General features: G+C 42.2%; 1 protein-coding gene across 2 annotated transcripts in view; it reads right to left on the bottom strand.

Annotated features, from left to right (window-relative positions):
• The window catches only part of SLC10A7 (solute carrier family 10 member 7), a 213,493-nt gene that overhangs the window by 7,510 nt on the left and 187,644 nt on the right, over positions 1–18,339 (bottom strand). The gene's annotated exons all lie outside the window — the stretch shown is intronic.

The following is an 18,339-nucleotide window of genomic DNA, read 5'->3' as shown; positions in this document are numbered from 1 at the left end:
TGCTGCAGACATTTCTCGAATTAAATAAAGATTTCTCCTCACCACTGTATGTGCCTTCTTGTTAATCATTAATCAAATTTCCTATCACTTTAAGTGACTAATGGTAAAACTATGATTGAAAATAATGTATCAGAGAAAAACCCCTTAGCTTCCCAGAGATTGGGGCCCATGGCCCTTTCACATGTCCTTGCTTGTCACTCTCATCTGGTGGATCCACAAGTCAGTCACTTGGTGGGAGAGGGGGACTCCAGCACTTCAAGTCACGTGGTATTTGTTTTGGGAAACTTGATTTGCCCTCAGTCTTAAAAACCTATGTTACTCTTCGATCATTTGATTATCCATTTTCCTTTTCAAATATTAAAATTTCTTCTCAATTTCCTGTTTATAGCAATCTTTTTTCCCTGCTTTCTTCAGTTTCTTCGCCACCTCCCCTCCCTGTCCCGTAACAGAGCTTCCACTCAGTGCACTTTCATTTCCTCACAGGCGACAGTAGAAAGAGAAGCCGGGAGAAGCAGAGGGAGAGTTAACTCGTCCCTGGCCCAGTGGCCCATCGTACTGGGTGATCCTTTGGAAGCAGCGAGTTTGACCTCTCTGTCTGCCACGGCTCTAGCCCTATCAGGACGGCAATCTGAAACTCACCGAGAGGCTGGGAACCTGCGAGAGCCACTGCGCGTGCCATGCTGTCATTCCTGACACCTGGTCATGAATTTGGCAAAATCTGTTCTTTAAGTCAACTCAGAGAAACTCAGCTGTAGCTCTCATTCCAGAAGCCTGTGTACTCGTAAGGTACCACCCTTTCATCCTCTTCACTTTCACCCAATTCACTTGACCCTTCCTTCCCTCCTTCCTTCCTTCCTTTCCTTCCTTCCCTCCCTCCCTCCCTCCCTCCCTCCCTCCCTCCCTCCCTCCCTCCCTCCCTCCTTCCTTCCTTCCTTCCACTAGCATTCATGTGACCCGATTAAGTATTCTGTGAAGGGGTTAGCCATGCTGGAAGTAGCATGTGACACAACTCTGCATTTAACTAACGTACTGGGCACCTCTGTGACCACTCGTACCTCCCTCCCCGTAACCTCCCTTCAGGGCACAGTCAGCTCTCAACTGTACTTCCTATATTACCTCCAAACCAGTCTCTCTGCCTTCAGGCTTGCCCTGTCCAAGCAATTTTCCCACTCTGCGCCCAGATTGGACGTTATTGAATACAAATCTGGCTACGTCAAATCACACAATTTATGACGCGAGACGAGGACCTTCAGTGACCTGGCCCCAGCGCACGCTTGGTCTCTCACCTGTAGGCCTTTGCATATGAATTCCTTTTGCCTAGAACGCCCCTCACCCACTTCTTGAGCTATGAGATCACTTAGCCCTCAGTTCCTAAGCTGCCTCCTCTGGGAAGTCATTCTCCAAGTCCCAAGGCTGGCCTTTACATCTTTCTACTCTGTGCTCACCTGACCTGGGGCACATTCCAGCCTAGCATTCACTGCCTGATTCCTGCATGTTTTCCTCGCTGAGCTGTAAGTTTCTTAGGGTCAGTGACTATTTCTCCTTTATCTTTGAGCATTTAGTAGGTACTCAAAAGGAGCATGTTGAAGGAATGGATTTGTATTTTTCCAGATCCCATCAAAAAGTTACTGCTCAGATTACCACTCCATTTTTACTACATTCGTTAACTAGGAAAAAAAAAAGCACAATAATTAAAAAAACCCCCACAAACTTACTAGAAAGAGTTTTTAAAGTAAGATTTAAATATAGGACTCTTTTCATCTTGCTATCACTGCACTAATATAAACACAGCAAATTAATTTTAATGCTCCCAGATACTGATTCTGTGTCACCCTGGTTGACAGGCTCCAACTAGACTTTATGAGATGGCATTTAACTTTATAGAAGTGAACACTAGGCACACAGTTACAATTTTACAGGGACTTTAAGCTGTCATGCTGAAAAATGTTTATAAAACATTAATCAAAAATGCCTCTTTAATACAATGCATTGTCTGAAAGATGTTGGAAGGCGCATATTGTAAATGGATTCTTTTTCTGACTAAAGTAATTTCCACCAAAAGCATTCCCCCCACTGCTCTATGAGCACACTCATAGATAAAGAGCACTTTCCCAGAGCATTACTCCCTGATCCAAACACTTGGGAAATCACTAATGTACAGCATGCCATATTTCCATGTCACACATGACACATTCGTCTAAAATTATCCAACAGAGTTTGACACTGCAGCACATTCCATAAGCAGAGCTTTCAACTGACATCTGCCAAGTAGGAACTTCAAGTACATGCTTTCTTCTTCTAACAAGCACGTAAGGGCTTTCTTTTATCCTATACCCAGGATGGAAAGGATAAAACAATACGCAAAAAGTCAGGTCCCCCCACCCCCATTTTAAATGTTTATTTTATATTCTTTGAATTAGAATATTCCCTTTGTATCAGTGTTCAACTTTCAACAGTTTACTACTTTCTAATGGATGAGACATTTTCAAAATTTTTCCTTGAGAAACAGACATTTTTCTTCCTTGATTAAACATATGTCTTTATCAAACTCCGTCTGTAGGCTGCTTTATTGTTCACAGTATAAAAACTATTTACTTTATATCACTGTTCAGAGTTTGTTTTACTTTTAGGTGCAACGTTCCTCTTCTCTTCATTCATCCATCCATCCATCCATCCATTCGTTGATTGATTGATTGATTCATTCATTCATTCATAAAGTACTTTTGGGGTCTCTGCTGCATGTGAGTTACTGTGCTCGGTGCTGAGGATATGAGGAGAAGAACACAGACAAGGTCCCTGCCTTCTTGGGGCCCTGACTACCTCAACTGTTCTTCAACCAAAGGATGAGGGCCGGGGGGCATGTGTAACCCCTCTGTCACTGGCTTACCCAGTTTCTACAACTCAGATTTTGGGGGTCGTGTCTGACTAATCCCACTTGTCGTTCTAGCTCTACATCAAGTCACCAAATTCTGTAGATTCCTTCGTCCACCTACCGTTCTCCTTCCCCGTCCTCCCGCCCCCCCAATTTTCACTACCATCTTCCTAATTCACTTCCTCATAAAATCAAGCCAACATTACTTACAGGTGCCTGACATAACCCCGTCTTCAGACTCTTCCCTTCATCAATCCTACCAACCTCAGTCAGATTAATCTTCCTAAAACCCACATTAATTAAAGCCAATACTCTGCTCAAGAATTACAATGACTTTCTAGTGCCCATTCATCAAAGCCTCTACTTGTTTAACTTCAGTGAGGAATGACTGCTTCTACCACCATTTTGTAAGGGCTTTCGGCACACACAGGCCTTTGCCAGCATCATTGCATTACATCCTTCACCAGCCCTATGAAGTAGGTGGCGGTTTTCCCATCTGAAGATGAGGAAACTAAGGTTTAGAGCAGGTAAGTGACTTACCTCCCGTCATACATCTGGGAGGTGGTGGAGGCAGAATTAGACCACAGTCACCTCATGTAATCACCAAGCTGTGTTAACTCCATTAAGACAAACTTGCAGTGGCCGACGGCCGTGACTGGCACAGGCCTAGCCCTTTCTGGTCTCTGCAAAAGCTGAGCCCTTGCCTGGGTCTTGTGCTTTCTCTCTGTGTTCCTAAATTCTATGCATTTGTTGGGCTCAGCAGCTTTGTCTTTTCCTCCACCATGAAGGTGCCCCCCCCTGGACTCTTTCCTCTTTTGAAGAATGAAGTTGCATCACCTAATTTAGCATTTGCTTATGTGGCCATTAGTTTCTTTTCTAGAGGTTTTGTTTTTCCCTGAACGGAGGCAAAGTATGATATTTTTCTTGTAGCCTCCTGCAGTGTTGAAGCCCAGTACTCAATACATACTCGTAAATGATTGATTACTTAAGAACAGGTGCTAAAGTAATGTTTCCTATCGAAAAAGACAGGATATAGAACAAACCGTAGCTGCTTTACTAGACTGTAAAGAGGCTCATTCACATACCCCTCTGGGAGAGCACTGTATTTTATAGGATAAAAATATATTTGCTATGACAGGAAGGAAAGAAACTGGACTGACCGTGGAACATAAAATTTGAAATGACTATGGTAATTGTGGAGTTGGAGAGGAACTATATTGAAAAATACCCTTTGTGTCTTTTGAAACCTAATATTACACTTACTTTCCCACTTAGCTGAGAGACAGTAAAACTCCAAGTCACCTGGACCATTTCCTGTCTTTCAAAGATTCACTCGCCTGAATTCACATGACTTGTTTTCCATTTAAATGTTTTCTCAGAGTTTTCACTGAGTTCTGGAGAGAGCTGACTGGCAAATCTGGAATCCAGTTGTATCTCTCTTTAGTTGTCATGGTGATTTCCCACTTTTGTTTAGTTTGTTCTTAGCTAGAAACATCCATAATTTTACTATTCAAAGGTCATACACATTGTTATTTGAATTCTCTCTCTTCCTCCTTAGTAAATCATTCAGAAAAGACCATGTTTGCCTTTAACAGTCATAAGGATGAATGGTCTCCCCAGTCAGAATGTAATCCAGGAAGGCAGTCAGTGTTTGAGAATCACGGCCACTCTTTTTGGGCATCTCTAAATGCCAATCTCTCTGTCCCCTCCCACCCCCACACACATATAGGGGTGGGAGGGGAACAGAGGGACGGAGGGAGGGAGAGGGAGACAGAGACAGAGAGAGAGAGAGAGAGGGAGTCTTTCTCTTCGGAGACAGTCACAGAAAGTCAAACTCACTGGCACTGATTTATCTCAATTACTAAAGAAAGGGGCAATTATATGCCATTTCTAGAGCATGAAATGCTGCCATGATAAGGTACAACAGTTTTGGAAGTTAGTTAAAAAAGGCTTTCAGTTAGGAGTATCCCAAAGCAAGCTCATTTCCAGTAACATAGATGTTTGATGCAGTGATCAAAACTATTATATCCGGTAGCCTACACGAGACAATACAGTGCAGCAGCGAAGAGGCCTGATACAGGAGTCAGGAAGCCCTGGACTGGAAAACCGTGTCCACCACTTACTTCTGGTGTGACCTTTGTTGGGCAAGTTATTTAACCTCAGTTTTCACAAAATGTACCTACTTTGCAGGTTGAAAAAATGAGTAAGTGAAATGATACACAATGTCTGGTAAGTAGTGAGTCTTTATCCATTATGTGCCAGAGACTGTTGTAAGTATAGTGAATACATGGGCAAACTCTCCGCCCTCCCCTCCCCCCATCCTCATGGAGCTTATGCTCTTACTCATTGAACAGGGAGAAGGCAGGGAGTGGCGAGGCAGGGCCAGGCAAAGAGCACATTCTCCCCACAGAGTGATGAGAAAATACAGCACTGCTGTCTAGGAAAAAAAGTTGTTAGGAAAACGGATTCAATGAACGTTTGAGTTATTCTATTTTTGTCTCTCTCTTAGGGTGGGTACAAGAAAGGCCACTTACTTCCAGGGTGACGCGTATGGGGTGGCTTGCTGTCCCTCAGAGAGTCCTGCTACATTAGTCAAGTGCTGCCCGAAGGTGTGGCCCTTCCGAGCAGCCGGTGTTTAGTCTGCAGAGCCCCAAGAACTGCATTCTGCTCGCAATCCTGGCTATTCTAGGATTTCCCCCAAACCCATTCTGGAACATTCCAAAGGCTGGCAAATCAACTTCCTGCAGATTCCTTAGGAAAGAGGACAGGATGTGACAGATCACGTGACTTGCTCTCATTCACTCCCGGCTAAGTGACTGGTCTTTTGCTCAAACTCTCCACGGTATTTTAACATGAAGATTGTGCTGTCTTACCCTTGCCAATGAGTTACATTTTATTTGCTTCCCAACGCTCTTCCTGCCATTCCATCTTTAACTGAACACTCCTGCCACAGTATCTTTGGTATGATTCCACCACCACCACAGAACTGCTATTATTGCTTTATGAGACAAAAGAGAACACTTTTGTCCTTTTTATACAGAGTCTTCCAAAATGAGGTACAACTACATACATGCAATTAGAGCTCAATAGTTTTCTCAGGGTCCCACTGATGGGTTCAGGGAACCCACACAGACCTACAACATTTCCAAATTGCTGAACGCAAAGGTGACAGCAGCAGCTCTTGGATGTCTAACAAACCCCTTTGGCTAGGCTTCTGGCAGAAAAACAACATAAACTGGCACTAGTTGAATGGGTCCACCCAGATGGAATTTTAACTTCTAACCTCTGAAGCCTGAAAAATACATACGGTTATATCAGTAGATGTCACAGGAGAGAGACAGCTTTGGAAGCCACAGGAGACGGCAGCCACCATGCCACACACACTGGACGTCCTCTCTGTTGTCCTGGAAGAGGCTCGTACTGTGCCCCTGACACCCCTCCCCTTGACAGGTAGGAAGCTTTTAAGCTCAGTTTCTTTTCTGGTGTAGTCAGCAGCTATTTAGTTATGTGAAATACATGTTTGTGTAAAACTTTCTTAAGAGATTTAGCCTTCTTTCATATTCAACCAGAATTCAAAAATATTCCTTTATCCAAAGCGGACAGTTAGGCCTGGAGAACAGGAAAATTAATCAATTTAATGCTCAAACTGGGTGTCTAAGGCCATTACTAAGAAAAAACAACAATCTTTCCAGTAATCGAGCTTTAGGAAAAAGAGAGTACCATCCAAGTTTAGTCGTTCCCCAACCCCACCTCACACAGGACTTCAGAAGCCTTATCTGGAGTTCATGGATGTTTTCGTTTTCATTTGTATGTTAGTAAGGCCGAATACAGATTGCAAAAAATAATTACACAGGGCTTATTGTGTGTCAAGCACCATCTGAGAGTGTGTAGATATCTACTCATTCACTCCTCACATTTACAGTGTGAGTGAAGCTACCATATTATCTCCATTTTTCAGATGAGGAAACTGAGGTGGCGATGAATAACAATTTCTCAACGCCACGCAGAAGTACTGATGGGATGTAGCTGGGATGTGACCACAGACAGGCTGGTTCTGGGGTCTGTGCTCTTCCCCACACTGTGTGCCTGCAATGCCCCAAATGATAATTTGTCAGAAAAAGTAGGAACCCTAGAGAAAAGAGGTGCATGGTAATAGGAATAGAATAATAGAGGTTGAATACCTAAGGAAAACAATATTTACACAAGAAAGGTCTGAAAGGAAGAGAGGGACTCCTTCCAACAAAGGTGCATATGTGGCTGGGCTTTCACTCACTTTGAATAAAAGTTGGTGGGTGACCATTTTGGGCGCATTAGGACAATTACAGGTTGTGTTTTAGCCTTCAGTTACCTGGACTGTAATCCTACCACTTTGCTGAAAGTTTTATGTAAATAAAGATGCAAGACAGACCAAAATGAGCAGCTGGTATTATTTCTGTTTTGAAACAGGTATGTGCTGATTGGAAAAGATGTTTAATAAATGGCCTGAGCCAGCTCACCAGATGCTGACAATGAAACATTTAACTCCCCCAGTTGAAGGTTTCCGCTTCGGAAGATTAGGTACACCCTCACCTGTCTGAAAGCATTGTAGGAGTAATTAGCAAACAGGGAATTGAAGACTGAATGAAAGAACTGAGCCACAGAGCTTTCATTCAAATGCTGGCTGAGTCTTCCAGGAGGAGTCACCATATTTACGGAGACAAGGTGGGCAGGAAGCAGAGTGAGATTCCTTTTTCCCTTTTCGAGGTTATGAATGAAAAGTCCTTTGTCTTGTAAAGAGAAAACCTGGCTTCTGTTCATACTCAAAGGATAGGAAAACATCAAAAATAGAAATGAGAGTTTCATATGACAACAATAATGCAAGGTTATCAGAATATGTTTAACATGGTCATCAACACAGAACTGGCTCCATCTGATTGGCTCTGAAAAGGCTTGCTTAATTTTACAAAATATTTTGATGTGTTTTTACAGAAATGAAGGAAAGTACTTGAACATTGTAAGTCTCAGGCGGAGAAGCTGATGGGTGTGACAAGTACTTTCCTTGATTCTGCTACAGTGCCACTACCCCAACCTCAGTTTTCCCTACAATTTTGCATTTATAATCCTCTTCACAGTGGACAGTGAACTTCCAGAAGGCTTCGAAATCTTACATAAGTGGTAAATGCAAGTAAGCTGTGACCAAAATGAACACTAATTGTTTTTAATATACATTGTTTTGTTTTAGCAACGTGGCCAGTAGTAATTTTCTACTTGATGGTACCATGTTTATGATGAATATAAACCTCAAAAGAGATGTCTTCTGACACACAGAAGAACAAGGCAGTTTAGGATTCGAAATCAGTTATTTATCCTTAAATCCATTGTCTCTTAAAAAGGTTGACTCAAGATTCTGCGGTTTAACTTGACAAGATGATGTCCTGCTAACCTACTCCTGCCCTTCATTTTTTCTCAATTATATAAAAATTAGGGAGTTAGGGCCTCATTTAGAAGACTTTAGGCAGAGCAAGAAATTCAGAAAATCGTGGGAGCCATTTCTGGAAGTAATGTTTTTCCAATATCTTCAATTTTCCTTATCCTCTGAATACATAACATATCTAATCATAACACAGAGAACTGTGGATTTCACAAATCAGTACAAACAAATGGCGAATTTTATGAACAAATAAGCAGGTATAACCTTACTGTTGGAACACACAACATAAACAGACACAGAAGGTTAGTCTAAGGCAGTGGTTCTCAGACCCAGCTGCACAATAAACCACCTGGGTGGATGTAAAAAAAATACGATGCCTGGGTCTATTCTGTGAGATTCCGGGTTCACAGGTGTGTGGGGAGGGGTCCCAGTATCATGGTTCCTGGGCAGCTTCTAGGTGATTTGAATGTGAGCTGGGCTGAGAAGCCAGGTGTGGTAATAAGGGCAAGTGAGAGGACTCCGGAAGATTCTTGAGGCAGACAGATTGGCCACTGTGTGGCAGCTCAGGCGTTTACTCACTGTGTGGAATGGGCTGAGTTATTGGACCTCTGTGAGGCTGTTTTCTGGTTTGGACAATCGGATCAATAGTAGCTACCGGGCAGGGGTGTTGTGACGATGACATGAGATAATAAGGCAACTTCTGTGCCCAACACAGTGTCTAGCATGCAGTAGGCACCAAATAAATGCCAGAGCCTTCTCCTGCTAATGTTTTCAAAGTGTCCTCACACCTACTTTCTGATTTAGTGTTCCCCTCACCCTTGTGAGAGAGCAGAAAAATATAGGCTTCCTGGTTTGGATGTCTCTGTGTCTGGCTGATTTAGAATTTCCTGTCGCTTTATTATCCAAGTGACTTCATATCCTCTCACACAGCTGGAGAGCGTTGGGGCTCAGTCCTCAGAGTTCTCTTCTCCTCGACCTGCCCACTCCTTAATGATCTCATCCGGTCTGACAGCTTCAGATGACATGGGTATGCTGAAAACTCCAGCCTGGACCAGAATTCCAGACTCAGAAAGCCAACTTTCCACTGGATGTTGGAAACACATCTCAAACCTGACATGTTCAACCCGGACCTCTTGATGTGTCCCCACATCCCTCTTCCACCACCCAAATCTGCTTCTCTGCAACCTGCCCCAGTCCAGTGAGGACAACTCCTTCCTGCCAGCCTCGCAGGCGCAACACCTCAAAATGTCTTGAATTCTTTTTCTTACATACACATCCAAGTCATCAGCAAATCCATTAGTTCTGTGTTCAAAATATATCTAAAATTCGATGCTTCTCACCACTTCTACCATTCTTACCTTTGACCAAACCACCCTAAGTTCTTGTCTGAATGAGAGCCTCTTAACTGGCCTGCCTGCTTCTCCCGGCTGCACCCGTCCACCCCTCGAACCCCAGTCTTCGTTTAACACGGCAGCCAGAGGGACCCTTCCAAAGTGGAAGCTGGATCTTGTCACTTGTCCGCTCAAAACCCTCCAACAGCTTCCCCTCTCATTCTGAGCAAAAGGTTCAGGCCTTACAATGGCCAGTAAGGCCTTACACAATATTACTCAACCCCTCTCCCAGTGCTTTTTTTACCAAGTATCCTGTAACTCCCTCCCTCATTCCGCTCCCTGAACAGTGGCCCTTCCGCCTTGTCCAACTTGCCAAGTTGTTCCCTCTGGTTGGAATCTCCTTCCCCTAAATAGTCACATGGCTTGCTCCCTTATTTCCTTCACATCTTGGACCCAATGTCCCCGTTAAGCCTGAAACCTTCTCACATCCACCTTGGCAGCCCTTACTCTCTGTTTTTCTTTTTTTTTATAACACTTAGCACCATCTGCTGTGCTATATATTTAAGTGTTTGTCTGTTTAACAGCACTAGAAAGAAAGTGTTATAATGGGGAGAACTTTTTGTGTTTTGTTCCCCGCTGTCCCTATAGGTCCTAGAATAGGGCCAGGCCCACAGTTGGCTAAATAAGTACTTGTTGAATAAATGATTGAATCAAGGAAATTCTGTTTTGAAAGCATCTTTTCATTGGCACCAGCGCTTCCTGTATATTTCTGCACTTGTTGTCAGTTGCAAGGAGGTTTGCTTTTATTATTATTATTAAGCACTTAAAGTGTTTTAGAGAAGGTTTGCGCCAGCAGGACTAGAGTACCAATACTAGAGTAGTACTAGCAGTGGAGAAAAGTACTAGCACAGAGAGCCGACTTGCATCAAAGGCAGCTCTGGGAAGTGTCATTGCTCCAATGTCACCAGAGTGCTCAGCTTCAGGATCGATGACATTCCAAGTGAACTGGCTTCCTGGGGTCCCGGAATCTTTTGAATTCCGTCCAATTTTATATCTCTTCCTGATCCCAGGGTAACTTGTTAAAAACCTCCTGAGTACCCCGTGGCTTTCAAAACTGGGCAGCTCACTAATTTCTGGCTGGAGTGGTGTGGACGCGGGTAAGGAGGTGGTGGCGTCACCCTCATTTTGCAGCTGCAGGCTTATTTGTTCTTTACTGTAAAGAAGCATGGAGCTGGCTGTCACGAAATACACACAATCTGGTGTATAGTGTCTGGTTCCATTAAGAGAACTTCTGGGAAGAGACACGAGCAAATAAATAATTGCAGAGATGCAACACTGGAGCGACAATCGTCCTTCATCGGTCTCTGTTGGTGAGCGGGAATTGAGAGGACTAAACCTCGGGTGAATGAGATCTCCTGGTGAGGTTCTTCCCTTCAAACACAGCACACAACTGCCGTTCTGTGGTGCACACGTTAGTACTGCTGGAGGCAAACTTTCTAATGAGAATCATCATCATTAAAAACAACCCCTCTGCAACAGGCCGCGAGTGCGGAGATGAACGGGAAGCCCTGGGAAGTGAGCGCTGCCCACTCTCCCGGACGTGGCCAAGGCCTCGTCAGAAAGGACAAGCTCCAGGATGACGGAATGTGCTGCGCTCACTTCCTGTGGAAGTTTCCTTTCAGAAGCATGGGGGTTATATAACTCCGGGCACAAGAGTTGATTATTAATGTGTAAAATTAATCTCTTTAGAGAGACTTCTGACTATGACAAGGTGGTTTTTACTTTGAAATAAATAAGAAGCTGTGGAATTAAAAGCTTCCATCACTAAGCGCTGACCTTAAGGAGCACGTAGGGAGGAAGATCCGGTATATTGTGTGAGGTGTCACTGTTTACTCCGTGGGATTTTCATGTCTTCTTGCCGATGAACTGTGGGGTGATCCCTGCAAGTTGAGCTCAGCTGCAGGGAAGTTGACGCAGGTAAACGTTGGCCTCTCCTGCTTCTGCTCCATCCCTGAGTGGTTGTGCTGGTTAGTTTAAACTTCAGCGCCAGGGACAGCCAGTTGCTCTGATGGAAAATTCTCGCTGGAGTGTTCAGCGGTGATTTTCTCAGAAAGAAAATACTCCAGAGGAGCTGCGACAAATGCTTGTGTTATCTGTACCTCTGTAGGGGACCACAGATTGATACTAGAGCCCAAGTTCCACAGTATAGCTGAGCATGGTGGCTGAGAGTCAGACCTGGCTTGACTTCTGGCTCTGCCACTTAGGAATTGGGCAACTTGTTTAACCCTTGGGAATCTCACTTGCCTTATCTGGGGTGTAAAAAATTAGTAACAGAAACCGCCTTTAAAGTAAAGTAGGAAAGTCAGAAGGGGGCGCTCTCATGCCCTACATCCATTACTAAGCACCACTCTGTAATAGAATCTCTAACTTCCTCTTCCCCTTTCTTAGGCATTTCCTTGCCTTTGTTTTAGTGGACTCGAACGCGGCCTGCCATGCTGGCATGTTTCAGCTGCAAGTCTTTGTGGTTCCCAAATAAACCCATTTTGCTGGAGAAACATCGGGCTGGCTTTTTGTTTAAGGGCAACAGGGGTGAATGTGGGAGTGATGAGAGCTGGCGTGTGTAAAGGACTGTTGGGAAGTGACCCACACCAGGCATAAGTTCCAGATTCTTTCTGACAGACAGTGTGTGTGGCCAAAGAATTTTCAGTTAAGTCAAGGCTAGCTACACCCCTACAACCTTGCCAACAGGTTTGAATCAAAGTGAGCTGCCACGATGAAGGTATTTTTAACACATAATAGCAATCAAGCACAAAAAAAGCTTAAGCAACCGGTCCTGTAAACTCCAAGTCCCAGCTCTGACCTTTCAAGTGCTCTCACTAACACCTTACATGAGAGGGCTTTCAAAGCACACACAGCTACATTCCAGAGCAGACTCAGTGAACTTTAGTCAGCCTCAGGCAACCACAGATCCTAACAGGAGTGGACACAAAACCAGGTAGGCAACTAGCATCCAGCACAGCCCTGAGATTTCCTATTCGACTATGGATTTGCCAGATTCTTTTAGCAAGTGGGACGTGTGTCTAAAGTTCTTGGGCAGTCTACATAGCAACAAGTGCATCTGTTCCATTGCTCAGGCAAAGTAACAAATCAGTAATTTCACCAATAAAAATCTATTTTTGAATTCATTATGCTAATATGCAAAATCTCCCGGAGGGTAGAGGTACAGATAACACAAGCATTTGTCGCAGCTCCTCTGGAGTATTTTCTTTCTGAGAAAATCACCGCTGAACACTCCAGCGAGAATTTTCCATCAGAGCAACTGGCTGTCCCTGGCGCTGAAGTTTAAACTAACCAGCACAACCACTATACCACACTGTCAACGCAAGAGTATTTTCAAGTACATTACTTTATGCGACAAGCACTTAGCACAGTGTTTGCCTATTAAGTACTCAATTACTGGTAGCTGTTACTATTACTATTATTACTACTATTGAAAACAGGATGAATAGAGGAACAATTAAAAAGATAAATCAACAAAAGGTACAGAAACTCGGTTATAGAAGCCGAATTAATAAAATCTAAATGTAGGTGATATATTACTGCAAATCAACTTAGCTCTGGTTCCTACATGGTATCAGAAATTTGGGTTCAAGTTCAGTGAATAACGGACAGAAGAACCCAAAGCCTACATGGTAACTATTTGAGGAAGGGGATAAAAATCTCATGAAGCAAGGTATAAAGGGATATTTTTCAGACCTTGGATTATGACCCATTAATGAGTTGCAAAATCAATTCAATGGGTTTTTATCTAGCACTTGGATAGAAAATGGAACGTACGAGTATTACACAAAGTAAGACTGAAAGCTGTGTTGTAAAACTTTTACACACATGCACGTGTGTACCGGCACTTACATATTTTTGCTGTCGGTTGTCGTTGCAAACATTTGACAGTCCCTGGCATAGAAGACACAGAGGAGGAGAAGTGTGGGTATCAAACATTGGTCTTCCTGGCAAACCCTCTGGCATATCAGTAAGATGAATGATACTTGACGGTCAGACTGGGGATCCCTCATAGAGGTTTTATTGTCTTTAATTTCATATTTGCTGCCTAAAAACTTGGAGACTTCCTAAAGTTTTATTACAAAATCTAGACGTACTAGCAATGATTTTTAAACACTAAATTTAGAATCAAAAATTCAAAACAAAATAGTTCACAAATCTCTGAGGAACATAAGTGTGTCACTTTGTCTAGGAACTTACATTTTTCTCTTTATATGGATCAGAAAATAGCACACAATGACAGACATGCCCCTACAGCGTGGTAGTAAAATCTACTGGGACTTTAATTTCAGTGGCATCTTCAAGAATATGTCAAATGGCAGGGGTCCCCAAACTGCCTTTCCTTACAGAACTGTAACTTAAGGACACAATGCAGAACAGAAATATATTTAGAACTACGCCCCAAAGTCAAACTGCTAGTTTCTGTCTTTACTCTGATTTTCTATTTCCACTTTAATACGTAGTTTGTTGTCAGATAGCACTGTGGCTCTTAGCTGGCAAGAATGGAGCATAGACTGTTGTCTCAAGAAAGCTAAGGGCTGGGTCATCAAGACTCACTTTTAATAAACTATAACTTTTTGTTCATAAATAAAGAAAAATACTGAGTGCCAGTTTGTGACTGGGCCACATGGAAATCTATGTTTATGGGAACAATTATAGGTATTAAGTACTTTTAAACTGTCTTATAACCAGCAATGCAATCAGAAGTAATTTTCTTTTTTAAACAATTGATAAAACAATTCAAACCCATGTTCAGATAGCGCAATTACAATATGTGGAATCAGTATAGCACGTTTTGGTTTTCAAAGTCCTTTTGCATCCTGTTATCCAATGTAGTTCTGGAAGTTTGGGGGCCTGGAATCTACTCTCTATTAGTTACATAATCTGGGACAAGGTTTATAATTTTTTCTATGCTTTCATTTCTTTGTATGCAAAATAAGATAATAATTACTGAGCTGTTAATATTCTAGCTTGTTCAGGTAACATGACTTAATGGGTTAAGTGCTTTTAAAAAATACTTCCCAATTGTAGGAAGGGTAGTTTTATTAAGATAATAGTCTTTATGTGCCAAGTGGCATTACAGATAAGCTTTAGGGGAAAAGAAAAACAGAAACACAGATTTTCATATTTCAATTCCATTTCCTCTTGAGAAAATAACCTAGATGCTATTAACTGATCTTCTCGGCCCAAGTTGCAGGTAACCCTTTAGCATTCTTGAAAAGCTTCCAAGTAAAATAGAAAAGGAGAACCTTTTCAGATTTTGTTTCTCCTGTGAAAATCTCTGGAGAGTATGAAGACATTTTTTTAACCTCTTTAGAAAGAAGCAACAGCCATATTTCCTTGCCTGTAATACTGTAACGTTATTTACAAAACCATTCCTTTCAAGAACACTTTCCCTTTTCACCCATAGCAGGGAAACTGTTGTTGTCTTACAGAAAGGAAATATCAGCCACAGACTCAGAAACTTAAAACTAGAATCTCAAGCAGCATCTTGTCCACTTCTCATTTTACAGCTGAGGAAATTGAGGTCTACAGCACTTAAGTGAAGTGTTCCAGCTTTTGGTGACAGAACTGAACTTGAATCCAGACTAGAATCAGGTCTGTGTTCTTTCTACTCTTTCCAGAATCCTATGTCTACCAAAACAGCTATATTCTGTTTGCTTACTGCATAGTTTCTTCTCACAGTTCAGTTGTGTAATTGCAACCCTAGGCTCACGATGATGTGTAAGTGACGCAGGGAATAGCTGTGTGATTTGCTTTGCACACAAGAGTCTATAAATGGTAAGACACATAGTGGTCTCTTAAAAAATGTTGATCCTGACACTCTTATTTAAAATTTAAGTAGCATTCTTTCAATTCAGAAATGCTTTTGGAAATGAGTAACAAGCAGGAATCGCCCAACTGACCACCAAGAGTCAGTTGATATGCTCGGAGAATACATGCCTTCAGTTTGCTATTTAAAAGCATTAAAAACTAATATAAACATATACTTAAGGACCTCAAATATCCTGAAGCATTCCCTTTGTAGCTACAGAGAGAAAGTTTTCTACATCTGTTGAACTCTAGATAAGGAAAGTGATTTGAATATTCAAGAGTAACAAATAAAATAAAGGTAAAATACTAATTCCACAGGGTATCTTGTATTGAATTTCTTTCTTGATGAGATCTATTGACCGACTGTGCACTGAGCCATTGTTAACTAGGGTACAAGCTGTTCTTCAGTCTCTGCTATGTAAAATATCTTCTCATTATTATACAAATATCAGCATCAAACTAGAGAATAATTAGAGAGAGTTCATGGCTTTTATGGCAACCCACAGCAAGTGATGCTGTCTTGACAAAATATGAAATTATCTCCAGCCCTGAGTGGAAACTATAAGAGCACAACAAACATGGCCGGTAGTGCTTTCTGAGGTGAAGCACAGCAATGGCTCTGCACTTCCTCAGGCCTCCTCTTTCTTCCTGAATGAACTCCAGGGAATGGCATCATGTCAGGCTTTCCAGATGGATTATGTGAAGCCATAGCTCAATGTCATTTTCAATAGGAAGCCTCATAATTAAAGGTCAAATAGTCACTTCATCTGCAATCAATCAATAGAAAAAGTACTAATACAAAGAACTAATCAATCAGTGGCAAATGCACTAATAAAAGCAATGAATCAAATTCAGCATGTGTGTAGATGCAAGTACATGGAAGCGATTGAGACAGGGCAAAAGCAAGAACAATAAAGTAACTGAAAGTGTGTGTACAAGAGAATATTCACGAGGCTTCTCAAGTAAGAATTTTCATCTTTGGTTCAGTAGGTACATGGGTACCACTTGGCCTGCAATGATTTATTCTTAAATACAAATACTGGGTGTAATAACGAATGGCATTTGATAAGGCTCACAATGTATTTTATTTGAGATGTTAGGTGTGTGTACGTGTATGTAAAACCACTAGAAGAATACTATGACAGTGATTGCAAAAGGGATAGATATGGTTTCTAAATGCCAAGTAGATAGGATTTGTTGTATTTCATCTTTGTGTGAGAGGTGAGAGGAAGTATAGGATCCAAACACCCCTCGCTATATGTGAAAATAAGGGTGCTCGTGGGACCGGGGTGATCCATGCCACATCTCTGAGACAAGGGACGCAGCAAAGAGGCCATTTTTATAAATGACAGGTAGGAGACTGCGGAGGGAAGGCGGGTACGACCAAGCCATGATAAAATAGTCGGGTTGGAACTAAAAGTCCCTAATCTAACAGCGAAGGAAACTGAGGCCTGGGCAGGTATCAGAGGGAGAATCAGGATGAGTATTTAGGTTTTGTAGTTACGAGAGAGCTTAAGTCTCTCATGTTACAGAAGTAACTAAGGATTTACACTACATGGTCACTTCGATAATCACACTAGTATCGTATTGGAGGATCTAAGAATCTATTTTATGGGAGGACATGACAAAAGCAAGCAAAATCCAAGTTCACCCAACCCTTTTTTAGCAAAACAGCTCCTTCTGATAGGTGGTCAGAGCACCTGTTTGCCTGAATAGTCGCTTCAGAAAGTATCAGAACAGAAGAGTATGGCTTTGTGATTAAGAAAAACAGACAAGACAGAAAAAGAAAAAGATGGAGTGGATACATATTTTGCTTATAGAAAAGAAGAGAATACTGACTGTGCTGCAGTATGCTTCTGGGTAGAACTTCGTTCAAGGCAGGCAGCTCCAGCACAGAGGAACATCATGGAGAAACCAAAAATCCATTTTGGTTTTCCTGACAAAAGCAAACCCCTAGGGGTGGGGTGGGTTCAAAAGCCCATTGCAGGAATACACAAGTGTATTCGATGTAGCATGGCTCAGCATCTGCTCCAAGGACATGGGCTCATTGGGTCCCTGACTCGGGACATCTGCAGCGTCTGGTACCACCTGCTTCTGGACTCTTTTATAACAGCCCCTCCCTTTTTAGGAGACTGGGAACACTGGACATCACATCACCATAACCACTTGGGGGGAAAAAGGGCAAGATGATTTCTTTGAGATCAATGATTAAACCACACTCATTACATGAAAATCTACACACAGGGGGCAGGAGACTGGAACCCTGGACACAGTAACACAGTCATAACTAATATAGTTATAATAACTAACAACATTAGCTACTGCTTAAAGATGACCTGCTATGTGCCAGGCAGCACACAAGCTCTTTAGGTGAGCAATCTCATTCGGGCCACAGCAACTGTCACACACGTCACACAATGCAATTATTGCACCTATTCTGTCATGAACTGACAAACTACTACATACAAGTGCTAGTTACTTAACAAATCCTATTTTTAATCTTTACAGTACCCTTATGAAGTGTGTATTATCCTGCCCCATTTTACAGATGAGAAAGCTAAGGTTCAGGGAGGTTAAGTGATGTGTCCAGGGTCACAAAATCAGGATTGGAGCGGCTTCCAAAGTTCTTTCAGCTTCAAGTTGATGGTGATTAAAAACCTAGCGGACTTACTGTAATGTATGAACAGTATAAATATAATTTATTCACATAAGCTGAAGCCCTAGATAGCAAGTAATCCTTCAAGAGTTTGCAGTTTCTAACATTTTCCAAACTTGGCAAGGCTGACAATAGGTTCTATGAGACACGTGTGTGGGGTGAGTAAAAGCATCATGAAATGTGCTTGTTGTAGTTT

Source organism: Rhinolophus sinicus, linkage group LG07 (genome assembly GCF_036562045.2).
Source record: "Rhinolophus sinicus isolate RSC01 linkage group LG07, ASM3656204v1, whole genome shotgun sequence".
NCBI classification, from domain to species: domain Eukaryota; kingdom Metazoa; phylum Chordata; class Mammalia; order Chiroptera; family Rhinolophidae; genus Rhinolophus; species Rhinolophus sinicus.
This window is presented reverse-complemented; position numbering and strand designations above follow the sequence as displayed.